Here is a 14,336-nt window from a genome sequence, read left to right on the forward strand (position 1 = left end):
ATTGAACACCAACCATGTTCTCAATGAACCCAAAAAACTCATTAATATCAAAGCTGAATGTTTTTGGAAGTAGTTTTTAGTTTGTTGTTAGTTTTAGCTATTTTAGGGGGATATCTGTGTGTGCAGGTGACTATTACTGTGCATAATTATTAGGCAACTTAACAAAAAACAAATATATACCCATTTCAATTATTTATTTTTACCAGTGAAACCAATATAACATCTCCACATTCACAAATATACATTTCTGACATTCAAGAACAAAACAGAAACAAATCAGCGACCAATATAGCCACCTTTCTTTGCAAGGACACTCAAAAGCCTGCCATCCATGGATTCTGCCAGTGTTTTGATCTGTTCACCATCAACATTGCGTGCAGCAGCAACCACAGCCTCACAGACACTGTTCAGAGAGGTGTACTGTTTTCCCTCCTTGTAAATCTCACATTTGATGATGGACCACAGGTTCTCAATGGGGTTCAGATCAGGTGAACAAGGTGGCCATGTCATTAGTTTTTCTTCTTTTATACCCTTTCTTGCCAGCCATGCTGTGGAGTACTTGGACGCGTGTGATGGAGCATTGTCCTGCATGAAAATCGTGTTTTTCTTGAAGGATGCAGACTTCTTCCTGTACCACTGCTTGAAGAAGGTGTCTTCCAGAAACTGGCAGTAGGACTGGGAGTTGAGCTTGACTCCATCCTCAACCCGAAAAGGCCCCACAAGCTCATCTTTGATGATACCAGCCCAAACCAGTACTCCACCTCCACCTTGCTGGCGTCTGAGTCGGACTGGAGCTCTTTGCCCTTTACCAATCCAGCCACGGCCCATCCATCTGGCCCATCAAGACTCACTCTCATTTCATCAGTCCATAAAACCTTAGAAGAATCAGTCTTGAGATATTTCTTGGCCCAGTCTTGACGTTTCAGCTTGTGTGTCCTGTTCAGCGTCTTTCAGCCTTTCTTACCTTGGCCATGTCTCTGAGTATTGCACACCTTGTGCTTTTGGGCACTCCAGTGATGTTGCAGCTCTGAAATATGGCCAAACTGGTGGCAAGTGGCATCTTGGCAGCTGCACGCTTGACTTTTCTCAGTTCATGGGCAGTTATTTTGCGCCTTGGTTTTTCCACACGCTTCTTGCGACCCTGTTGACTATTTTGAATGAAATGCTTGATTGTTCGATGATCACGCTTCAGAAGCTTTGCAATTTTGATACTGCAGCATCCCTCTGCAAGATATCTCACTATTTTTGACTTTTCTGAGCCTGTCAAGTCCTTCTTTTGACCCATTTTGCCAAAGGAAAGGACGTTGCCTAATAATTATGCACACCTGATATAGGGTGTTGATGTCATTAGACCACACCCCTTCTCATTACAGAGATGCACATCACCTAATATGCTTAATTGGTAGTAGGCTTTCGAGCCTATACAGCTTGGAGTGAGACAACATGCATGAAGAGGATGATGTGGACAAAATACTCATTTGCCTAATAATTCTGCACTCCCTGTATGGACATCCAGGCCTGTTTGCTTTTCTGTTCCCACTATCTGTTTGATGGATTGCATCCTCACATGGCCTGTTTCAGACTTCTTTGATGACATTTAGTAAATTCACAGCAACAGCTTCCAAATGCCAACGCCACCCTTGGAATGAATTGTAGAGCTTTTCCCAGCTTAATTCATTAATAATGATATAATGAGGATATCCCACAGCTGTCCATGAAACAGATTTTGACTCTAGTGTCCGATTATATTTAAACAAGCAAAAATTGGGGAAACTTTAAAAAAAAGGAATTGCTGTAATTCTTCAACATTTAAAGCAATATTTTGTTTAAATTAAAGCTTAGTGATAAGAGACAAATGTAACTTGAATTTTGTTTTGCTGATGATAATAATAATAAGGCACTGCTTTAGTGCGGGCAGAGGTGTTAGCCTTATTGAGGAAATAGCTGAATTAACTTAATGTTTTAATGCCTCTTCATGTGAAAACAAACACTGGCAAATCTCCCTGCAGCTCACATCTGTACATGTATCTGTACATCATAGCGCTGCTTTTATTTCCCTTTCTCACACACATGCGTCAGTGTTTTTTGTTAAAGTTGACTATTACCAAATAAATCATCTAATTATATTCCACAGAAACAGGCATAAACAGGTCGTACATGTCATATGGTGTTTTAGATCATCTGACAGTTCCCACTGGTTGCTCTCAGTTCTTGGCATGAGGTAACAAATTATGCTGCAATAATTTCACATTTTGGGTTTTTCCTCCAGGCATTGGAAATGTACGTATCGCTGTTCAGATTTCAAAGCCATTGTACATTTCAAATGCGCTTGGAGTCTCTGTCTCCGTCTCCACTGTGCCTCCCTGTCCACTCCTTCTAATAGTCGTGAGTGTCTGACATAATACCTAGTTGGCTGGCTGGCTGTACAGACCTTGAAAGGCCCTGGCTTGAGTGGCTGGCTGATTTACAGGCGTTCTAGGTGGCTGGCTCGCCACAGACAACCCCCTCACTCCTACTGGACTTACTGGGTTTACTGGGTGGACTGGCTACTCATCTTCCTACAGTGAAGACAGACAAAGGCAGGTCTGTTCCTCTGGGAGCAAGCAGGCAAAGACTGCCACTTCCCGTGGCCAAAAGAGGCAGAGGGAGGAGGGGGAAGTGAGACAAATGAAGAAAGGAAAGAGAGAAAACTGAGACTGATAAAGAGCAGAAAAAAAGGAGGGTCCTTTTTAACTGAGGGCTACGAGGAAACGGGAAAAAGACATTATAACAAGAATCAGGAGAGAAATGTGAGAGATAGAGTGTAGAGAAAGGGTCAGGCACAGCCTATTAGTTGTATATTGTCCAATATGGTACTTGCGCAGGTACCAGCAATCAATCACAATGTTGCTTTCTATTACACTTTTCACAAAGTATTTGTCTCGCAGCCCATAAGCAGTCACGACAGGAACAATCCACTCTAAATGCTAACGCTATCAATAATCTTCATCTCCCATATGCTTGTTTGGTTTTTTTCCCCCACTATGGCATTTTAGTGCAGCTCGCCTGCGAAACAAGACACCTCTCCCTCCTCCATCTTGCCCTCTTTTCATCTCCCCGTCCATCTTTCCAGCGCCTACAATGGCTCCTCACCTCGCTCCTCTCCTCTTGGCCTGCAGCCTCATCCATCTGCCACTGCAAATACTGACATGAGAAAAGCAGTTTGGAAGATTTGGAGTCCATTTCCCTGTTTGTGTAGTTCTGCTGTTGCAGGGGACAGAATATATAGCAGGTTACTCCACAAAATTTCAAGCATATGAGCATGCGACTTTTTAGAATGGGAGGGTATTTTATGCTGTGAAAATACTTATTATCTATAGACGATGTATTATGAAATAATAGGTAAAAAAACATATTCTTGTACTTTTATGATGCTAATGCTGCTTTATATGTTGTATGTATAACTTGATGAATAATATATAATAAACACATAAACACAATAATATCTATGGACACCTGTGGGGGTGTCCATAGGTTGCACAACACACAAGGAAGAGAAAAGGGAAAGGACGACAATGCTTCAGGGTCACAAATGGTATAAAGATGGACATAGCTTCTGGGTCAAAAAATTGAAGCAGATTCGAAAGTCCTTTAAACCTGCATTCTATCTCAAGGCCACCAGATGGCGATAGTTGTGGTTGCAAAAAGAAATCCAGGCGTAGATAAAACCTCGCTCTGTCTTGATACGCATAAACACTTTCCTGGTGAGTTTATTGTCTCAGTCACTCATTTATCCAAGGTATGCAGTTGGTTAATGACTTGCGATTGACAAGTCTTTAGCCAATGAGCGAGCAGTCTCACAGTCCTCAACCTTCTTTGTCAAATCTGGTTCTTTTAAGCCAAGATGGAAGAAACCCTCATCTTAAGACTTCGCAAACAAAAAGGATGTTGTCTCAGTAGAGCTGACCGTTTTTTTACGCCGTCTATTGTTGGCAGAGATGGGCAGTAGCACGTTGCAAGTAACGCGTTATTGTAATCCAATTACTTTTTTCAAGTAACAAGTAAAGTAAGGGATTGCAAAAAAGGTAATTAGAAAGGTAATTAGATTACTGTTACTTTCCCGTAAGCACGCTGCGTTACTGCGTTACTAAAACCGTGATTTTATTGCGAGAGTGTCTCATGACAATGATGTAAGTGAGTGCGACGTTCGTGGCAACAGCTGTGTGCAGATCAAAAATGGATAATATAACGAGTCACGTGACGTGACGCTGCGGCTGTGATTGGTTCGGCTCTGCGCTACTTAATTTGGATTGGCTGTTCTTCTTTATTTTTTTTTTAAGAGGACAAGAGCGGTGAGGCCTATCGCAATAGTTAAATTTTTCTATCGAGAAAAAGTTATTTCGCAATACATATCGTTATCGTTCTATCGCCCAGCTCTATGTAGCACTAATTGGGATCCAAAAGGAGTCTGTCTCTGTATGATACAATTTCTTTTAAACAGTTTTAAGCATAATTTGAATGACACAAGGAGCGCACACAGTTACACTGAATGTCAGCTGTTATAATTTTTTAATTAGTTGGTTTTAGAGACACTGAGGTGAGGCTGCTAGCCTAGCTCTACACTTTATCGAACAAGTGTAAATGTAACTTAAATAGGTTAAGTGACTAAATATTTCATATATGATTAAATCTTTTTATTTTAATCAAAGGTTTGTATACATTTTGTGGTTATATAGTCCTGAATTCTTCTGAATTGGTCGTTGTGCATTTTCTTGTCCAAGCTGTGACACCATGGGTGCAGCTGGTTTCTGAGTTACAGACCCTGCGTCCACACACAGGGGTGGCTTCAGTATGATGCTGTACCTGTTGCTAAATTTAAAAAAAAAAAAAACTGTAGCTGTTTTTATTTTTAAGTTGGGAAAACAGTAAATTCTATTACCCACAGTGCAGTTACATGTCTATGTTACTTCATAATATGGTATTTTTTAAAATCAAAATGCCAGTTTGATTAAAAAAAGACGATTTAAACTATACAGTGGATCACAAAAATCCCAGTGAAATACTTTTTATACAAAAACAAAAATGAAGCAACTGTTTATATAAACTTTCTTGCTTGATTATATAATGATGTGATTCAAATAATGTTTTTAAGAGGTTCCAGCAGGATCGTTTTGATCTGTGTAGGCGTTACAAGAGTCATTTCCCCCGGTGTTTTATGAGAACCTACGCCAACCTCGTGCTGCTGCTGGAGCTTTTTATTTTGACTCACATTTTAACACATTTTAACTCTCATTAATACTGTGAAGCACATTTTCTAAAACATTAACCTATTGCTTTATACGGAGAGAGGAATACAGGCTACTGAGTGATATTTTTATTTCTACACTCTAGAGCTTTTTCTAGTCTGCTAATAAGGATTTTTCTTCTGGTTGTAGTCTGCTGACGAGGTCTTCCTTTCATTCCTGAAACTCTACAAATATCCCTTATGTAACTGCTAATTTTACTACAAACATTATCATGTTATCTCGCTGTGCTCTTGTGAGGTACACTCAACAGTATTCAGTGGCATTGCTATAATTTCCCCATGAAGATTTAGAGCGTGTCTGTGGTACTCGGCACAGTGGGTGATAAGATGGGTAATAGGTTATTTCAGTCTCAACAGCAGGGTGATTCAATTGTGGTTAATAGTTGTGGTGTGAGGGTTTTTTAATAGGTTATTCTTACTTCCTTCGTGAAATCTGTATCTTTATTAATACTTCTCATTTGCATTAAAAGGACAATCTCTTGTCTTTCATGAGGGATCCTTTCCAGCTATTCCTCCCTTGATCGCGATCGTGATGCCAGCAGCTCGGAGAGTGAGCTGCATCTGGCGTAAAGCTGGACACCACAGAAAGACAAACAGATGGAGATGATTGAAAGACGAGTAAAAGAAATCAGAGAAGTCATAAGAGTTTAAGATAGGGAGCTGTGAAGGGCAGCAGTCGAAATAAGAAAATCTATACGAGCTATATTAAAGGTTGATGAGTGCTGCAGGAATAAAACAAAGGGGAAGGAAAGGCGCGAGGCGAACAGTGGAAATAAAGGAAAGGAGAAGCGAGTGAAAAGATAGCAACAGAGCAAGAAATGGAAAGATGCAGAACTCCAGAGAGAGAAAGAGAGACGGACCGGTGGAGGCACAGAGACAGAGAGAGATGAAGGGGGGTACAGTCATGTGGAGTCAGATGCTCCTAATCAGCTGCGTTGCTGTCAGAGCCTCCTCACTATAGCAACCATGAGTCATAGCACCAGTAAACAGAGAGGATGTTTTATAAAGCGAAAGCCTCGCTGGCACATTCACTGTGCCGTCGTATGTTTTACGAGCGCAGTGTAGCGGGAGTGAGACAAACTGGTTCGCACAGGCCAAAGAAACACGTGCAGCTTATTTAGCACTTATTTTTCATTTCTCAGGGCGCCATTTTTACACGTCCACTTGTTACTGATATTTTACTTTATCCTCTGCAAAAACTGTTTGGGCGCCATCTAAAATGTATTGGGACATTATCTATATCACTGGACTGGTATTGCTTAGAGTGTTTTCTTGGGTCTGCACGGCTCCCTCGGGTACTTTTGTTTTCAGACGTCACACCTTAAACTGATTTCCACAGTTTTTCCTTCAAGAAATGCATGGGTTACTACAGTGTGTAGTGTAAGATGCTGAATTTATAAAAACTCAAAATGACATTCATTACTCATCAATATTTACATGGCTGTGTGTCGCAAGCTTCAAATAATAGGTCAGTGTACGCGCAAGTTCTCCCTGAGAGCTAAAAGCTCTTTTTCCAACAACTTTTTGGGCTCTGTATGATAGAGGGGACATCCTAATATTACCACCTCAAGTGCAAAGAACCAGCTGTCTAAACCTTCTGTTTGGAGGGGCAACCAATCAGAAGAAAGTGAACTTAAAGGAAGGGGGAAGGATGTTACACTGCCTGTTACAGTCAGTGAATGAACTGAAGGTCCAGTTTGAGATAAACAGTGATTATTTTTGACTATGAAGCTGTGAGGATTATACTGTAAGTTATTGGAAGCTAGTGTGGGGTTAACCTTTGAGAGCTAATGAAGTATTTTTGGTTGTTCTAAATTGATATTTTCAAAGAGTTCTTTTGATCCAGCTACAAACACTAAGGAACTGCTTGAATGCAAGTAAAACTGCTGTTTTTCACTTTCATCTAAATTGTCCTAATCATATTCAGATGTGGAGCTAACAGCTTTATGCATAATAAAATGTTTCCCAGTGTCTCGGATATCTACTGAAAGGATTTCACCGTATCCGCAGTGAGCTAATGTCAGCTGGTTCTTTAATCTGGATGATTTCTTTAGTCGGGCTCTGCACACTGCTCTAAGAATCTATAAACTCCGTAAGTATTTCATTTAAAGGCTGCGCAAACCGAGGGCCTAGCCTGTGCAGACTTTTTAAACAGCTTTTGATGAGCGCACTGCTGTACATGTACACAGAATCATACATGTTCACTGAGCCACAGAGCAGACGCTGATGCGTTTCTCTCCGGTGACTCATTCTTGTGTTTTAGCTGGAAGTAGCCTCTGTGCCCCCTCTGAGCCGCACGCACTCGAACGTACAGAGGCACGAAGACAGAGTTTGATTCCTCTCGTATGTCCTCTGCCACTCTGCCTCTCTGACTGCCTATTGCAACACAGTCTGCACAGATGCACACCGCTTTAAGTGTAGTCACCCCTCTCATCTAACCCACCCCATCTCACCCCCCAATCTCCCTCAAACACTTTCTTCACACAGTGAATGGGCCCCTCTGTGCTCTGGAAGATTTAACTTGGGTTCTTTCTATCGCTAACAATTTCTCTCGCTCTGCATTGCTCTAAAATTGTGCAGCGGAGAAGCCTGCATCATTTTAAACCGTGTCTGCAGCACGCACACAGAAAACTGTGCAGGCAAGGAGGAAAGTGATTGTAGGTGGGCTGTGGTAACTGTAAATAACTCCAGATTTGAAACTAACAATGCTTACGTTCATCTGAGGCACTACGGTCCACGCAGGCCGCCCGGGCTCATTTAGTATCTCTGCACAGATCACATGGAAGAGTTCCTGTCATGCAATCCTAACTTTTTTCACACAGTTACATGGAATCCAAGAATAGCTGTAATCCATGAGGCTCTGTGCCGTGCTTTGGAAACGGGAAGGTTTACGAGATGGTAGTGAGACCTGCTGTGATGTACGGTTTGGAGATGCTGGCACTGACAAAAAGGAGGAGGTGGAGCTGGAGATGGTCAGATTTCATTGGGGGTGAGCAGAATGGATGGGATTAGAAATGAGGACATCAGAGGGACAGCTCAGGTCGCTCAGGGTTGGACATGTGCACAGGAGGGAGAGTGGATGCAATGGAAAAAAGCATGCTGAATATGAAGCTGCCAGGCAGGAGGAAAAGGACGTAGTGAAGGCGGACATGCTGGGGATGAAAGGGTTAGAAGAAGAAGAAGAACAGAATGTGCAAACTGTTGAGGCTGTTTCAACACGGTACTAAATGTTCTGATTTATGTTTTTTAAATTGGTTATTTGGCGATTCCACCACAGTTTGACCCCGAGACTGTGAAAAACCTCTCGTTACAAAAATGTATCAAAAGTGTTCAATACTGGACATTTGTTCAGTGGCTTCTAGGTGCAATTTGGAACAAACCACATAAAAACAATTGGGCAGCAAGAAGAGCAGCTGCTAAAAGCCTGGAAAGGGATATAGATCAAACCAACCCCTAAGGGAGAGGATGTGGTGGGATGTTTTTTTTCTTTTCATTTCAGGTATTTTTAGACGCAGGTTCCTTATCGCAATATTGCATCTGAGCTTCAACAGCTAAACGGGCTAAAATAGGTCATCAAAAAAAATAAAGAGAGAGAGAGCAATGAGATTTTTTTTTTTTTTTTAAATGCAACCCTGGCTGCTCCGAGTGACAGTTATTAGTTGTGATGAGTTCTCCACTCGGAGTTGCGGTTGCTGAGAAAGACCCATTTCCACTTTTCTTGTTATCTGCAGAGAAAAACGCCACTGAAGCAAAGACAAACTGCTGATTGCCAAGGAAACAGGCGAACACACACACACACAAGCCAGTCAGCATCCCTTTACGCGCATGCATGGTCAAACAAACTGAGAAAACACAAATTGCTGCCTCCACACATGAGCGTCCACTAGACGGGCATTCAAATCCATCCCTTCACTCGTTTATCAATCCAGACTCAACGTAATATGCACTGGTAGGAGCACAACATGTGCACACGAACATACTCGCATACAAAATAAAAACTATAGCACCATGTCTTTGTACTGTGAGCATGCCATTAGTGCGTGCAGTAATGGGGCTATATGGTAGATAGGAGTGGTTGCATTTAACTAGCCTTCAGAAATCAGATAAGCCCACTCAGCACATACTGGAGGCACTTAGGCATCAGAAAGCAGTGTGTGTATGTGTGTGTTTGTTTGTAGAAACATGCATGTGATGACATCTTCTGGATCAGAGGTTCTGCTCAGCCTGACGTGGTCACATCCAAACATCCCTCAAAGGAACCGTGATACCCAGCGATGGCCTTCACGGCTCATTCCCACATTTTGAACCTCCTCCTGTTTGGTTTATCACTTTCTTCCCGCACCTCCTCGGACTTCCTGCCTCTCCTTAGCTTTTCTCACCCCACCTTTCTATCCGGGCACCCGACTCAGAGCGTTTCCTCCCTCCATCCTTCCTCTCCTCAGCGTCTTCGGGGTACGCCAAATCTCATTATTTAAAATCTGGTTCTCTAAATTAATCCTGCCAGCAGAAGCAGAATTCTGTAATCAATTTACGGGCTTTATTTGTGGAGTATTTTTTTTTTTTTTTGCTTTCATTCATTAACACCCACACATCACAACTGCTGTGCACACAGCAGAAGAAGAAACAAATCCTCTTTACACAAGCAGTCACCGAGCAGCACTGCAGTCAATTTGGAATAAACACCTCAGTGGCGCTCCACACATAATTTATAGTTTCAGTCATAACTTTTCATACTTGTAATCTTTCTCAGCAACAAATCAAGTTTTGAAGAAGCATTTACAAAAGATCTTCAAACTATTCACAAACTAAGAAAGGATTTCCTCTACAACCTAAAAAAGACCCTAACCTGCAGTCCCACACAGTCGCCAGGGGCTGCTGTACTTTGCCCTGAGGAAGCACGGCCTTGCTGCCGGGCCGGCAGTAGCGGGGACGGGGCTGGAAGTGGTGCTGCTTGTTTAGGAGACCCACCCTGACCAGCACAAAGGGGGGGAGCAACGCCCTCCTCCACTACCAGCTAACCCAGACATCGCTCTGATTGGCCAGCTGGATGACCTTTGCGCCCCCCTGTATTGTGGTTTCAGCTGGCCCAACCCTCCCCCTTGTGCGTTTATGTGCGTGTGTGCGTGTATGTGGAAAACAAAAGACAGCCAAGTCCTAATGCAGCAATCAGAGCTCGAGGACAGGGGAAATGGTCTGAGGGGAAATGGAGTGTGTGTGTGTGTGTCTATGCATTGATGTGTGTGTGTGTGTGTGTGTGCTGCTGTGTATATGGGGGCGGTGTAATTATGTTCTAGTTGTGATGACTGAAGTGCAGCAGTGATTAGCTACATCAGAGGCGATTTATGTTCAGCAGTCACTTGGTTTGGACTTCCAGAGTTGCCACTCCTCCCTCTCTGTCACTCGCTCTCTTCCATCCCTGGATCTCCAGCTTACCTTGGCTCTGGAGACATAGCGTGCCTCTAGTCACATCCCTAGAGCAAACTTCTTCCAGCCCCACCTTTTAATCGCGTGTTCTCCTTCATTAGTTGAAGTCCCAGATCACGTTAGTATGTCTCAAGCTTCAGATTGTCCCAAAACTACAACCTCTACAGCCAGTCTCTAAACCAATCTGTTCTTCGTTCAGGTCCCGTAGCTAGACTGCACTAGCCCTTCTTTACACCAAACTGAGATCTGATCTTTTAACCACACAAACCCTTCTTTTCAGCCTCATCATAAATCTAATCATCAGTCCTCTAGAGTCACTTGCCCCAGGCCCGTTCCAGCCTTTCTAAGCCAAACTTTGGAGCAAACATGTTTTGTTTTTTTCCTGTTCTCCATCCTGAAACCATAACTGTAGATTCCACTTATTCTCCATTCAGCTTCACTCACAAACCTAACCTCAAGTAAGTTGCAGGTGTGGACTAAACCTTACCATATTTTAGCCACATCTCTAAATCAAATCATGCCTCATTACAGAACACACTCCAAAACAAACTCCTCATGCTGTAGCTTAATCCATGACTGAGACTAGCCCCACAAGCCTCAACTTAAGCCTTACCCTCCAGCTGCACATGCAAATAGTCTAGGACCAATGGCAGGAGACAGTCTGCGCCCCTCTCTACTAGTACTCTAAGAGTACTACGCTTTTAACACACCCTAAGTGACTCCTGTGTCCTCACTCTGAGCCAGTGGGTCAGCACAGACCAGCCCTAACAGCATGACTGCCTGTCTGAGGAATGCCATGTCATGGAACAGATGGAGCTCCACAGTCAATAGAGCTGCATGCATTACCCAGCCCTATGTACGAAGGTATGTGCCACGCTTTGCGTGTGCATGTATGTAATTTGCATTGTGTCACTGTTCTCGATGCACTTTGCATCCTTTGCCCCCCGTCTTTACATTCTTTCCAAAACACAACAAGCAGCAATGAGACAAAGAAAGATACACCCTTGGAAGAAAACTTTGAAAATGATGCAAACACGCCCAAAAGGCACGATTCCCCACATGGTGTGATGCAATGGAGAGATAATGCAGAAAATCCTGGAGATGCATGGAAATATTGGCCTCTGCACACAAGCTGAGGTTGGCTAAAACTAAAACAATCCCATGAACCAATAAGTTACTACTTTCAGTTCAATCAATAACACATTATCTCATTCACCTTGCCACTAAAGATCAAATAAAGCTGATTTCCAGACCACAAATGCTGTAATAGGGTGGTTATAACACCTATAGATCATCAATACAACAATAAAGTTGGAGTTTTTCTTAAATTTTTAGAGCATTATCTGGAGACTCCTGCACAATTAGACAACCTGTGCGCACGCAGTTGGCGTGAAAGAGTCGATCAGAGTCCAGGCACAGTGTAGTTGTGGTCTTTGGTGATGGATCACAGCTGTGAGCTGTTATCATAAAGACCAAGGCTGCCACATTTCATTCATTTCACATATATGGGCCCGCTGGCGAGGTCCATATCAGAGCGGTGCACTTCCAATGAAACATTAAATCAGCTCCCAAACTATTTACATCAAGAATTTAAACGCACGCTGAGTGGATGGCTCCATTCTTGGTTGTGGGTCCAGTCGTTATGGAGACATTACCGGATTGCTAAATAAGGCTGGAAGTGTCAGTAAATCGGGATGCCAGATTGGACGCGAATCCAGTGAACTCACCCAAGAGAACGACGGATGATCGGCTCCCCGCTCCTCCTCCTCTGTGTAAATCCAGGACCTCGGACACAAATAAATTAGCCCTGTACGAGAATCAGGCGGAATGTGTAATTTCACAAAAATCCCCTCTTCATCCGCACTACCAAAGCGATGGAGTGGAGGCGACGTGGAGCCGCAAAACAACCTGGTCGGCGTAGCCTACACACACACGCACACACACATAAACACGCAGGCACAATTTTTTTTTAAAAATTAAAAAAGCAGGGAGTCTGTCTTATTCGTGCAATCAAAGCGATATTTCCCCAAAAAGGCACCGACTCGGGGTTTCGGGAGGGGGGGCTGATTTCGGTGGAATCGGTGTAGTAATCTCGGATGCTTTGGTTGTTGACTGTGCACTTACTGGGCTGCTTCCCCCGGCTCCACCCGCTAACCCAGCCTTCCCAGTGCGCCCATTGGCACAGACGGCCGGACATGCAAATCTACTCTTCCCATTGATGTTTTCCAGAAAAGAAAAAAAAGCACAGCGTTGTGGTTCTGTTGCTCTACTGCGCCACCGTGCGGCATCTAACCTGCTGTGATTCACGGTTTACTATAGCCCTGTTTTAAGAAAGTCCCCGTGCCTCCCTAAAACACAGGTGTCAAACATAAGGCTCGGGGGCCAGAATCGGCCGACAAAGACTCCAGTCCAGCCCACTTTTAGCTTCATTGTCAGTGAATGAATGTGAAATATGTCTGGGCAGTGAGCTACCAGAACGTTTTTCTGTCATTTTACAAATGTGTTTATTTGTTCTGACAGATGTCTTTCATTTACTACAACTGCATTTCTTTTTCATGTACAACAACTGATACCCACTGTTGAAATTACACTTCTTTTTCTTGTATTAAATGCAATTAAATGTTTAGTTAAATTACTTTACACTGACAGAAGGGGGAGGTTTGCTGGTTCAGCCCACTTAACATCAAAGTGGGCTGTATGTGGCCCACAAGTTTGATATCTCCGCCCTAAGAGGACACCCGCCCATTTTAGCAAGGCACAAAATTTTAACTATATTTTGCAAATGTAGTTAAATTAACACTGAATTTCTCCAAGATTACAAGCACTTTCTCTTCAAAGATTTTTAAGAACACAGTATTTTACATATTGTGAAGCAATGATGTAGAAAGTTCGTAGATTGTTAAATGTTAAAAAGTCCATACTGAACGCATGGCTGCTTTATTAGTTACACTTTCCTAGCACCAGATCAGACCTTCCTTCAGAACTTCTTTCATTTTTTGTAGCACAGATTCAGCAAAGTCGTGAAAACAGATGTTAGCCCTTCACGATGTTCACAGATGTTGGTCCATATTGACATGACAGCATCACACAGTTGCTGCATATTTGTCAGCTGGAAGCTCTCACTCTCAATGGTGCACTGTTGGATTGAGATCTGGTGACTACAGATTAAACTGACTGTCAGTTTCAAGAAACCAGTTTGAGATGATTTAAATTTTGTGACAAGGTGCGGGATTATGCTGGAAGCAGCCATTAGAAGATGGGTACACTGTAGCCACAAAGGAATGATCCTGGACATGGAGCCTATAATCTAAATGTCACAACAGAAACAGAGACTTATCAGACCAGGCGATTTTTTCCAAGCTTTTTTTGTCCAGTTTTGGTGAGCTTGTGGGAATTGTTCCCTCAGTTTCCTGTTCTCAGCTAACAGGAGTGGCAGCCCGGGTTTGTAAGTGTTAAGCGTGTATTTTTCTGGCGATATACTTCAGAAACTACATCACACACAGCTGTGATGAATACTGTGCTGCAAACAGTGCTCAGATTGTATACAAACATGTTGCTGGAGCTTGTCAAAAACCATTTTCAACATCATATTCTAGAAGAAAAACATACCAGTAAATCTGCAATAGCC

At 42.8% G+C, this 14,336-nt stretch overlaps 1 protein-coding gene across 1 annotated transcript in view; it reads right to left on the minus strand.

The window, feature by feature from the left end:
* numbl (NUMB like endocytic adaptor protein) overlaps positions 1–12,819 on the minus strand; it is a 70,161-nt gene extending 57,342 nt beyond the window's left edge. Inside the window, exon 1 of the mRNA XM_082501868.1 lies at positions 12,436–12,819. The gene's annotated coding sequence lies outside the window, so the exon portion shown is untranslated. The remainder of the gene's footprint in view (positions 1–12,435) is intronic.
* Between the last annotated feature and the right edge of the window lie 1,517 nt (positions 12,820–14,336).

This window comes from Aulonocara stuartgranti, assembly GCF_965226115.1.
Source record: "Aulonocara stuartgranti genome assembly, chromosome: 14".
Taxonomy (NCBI): Eukaryota; Metazoa; Chordata; class Actinopteri; order Cichliformes; family Cichlidae; genus Aulonocara; species Aulonocara stuartgranti.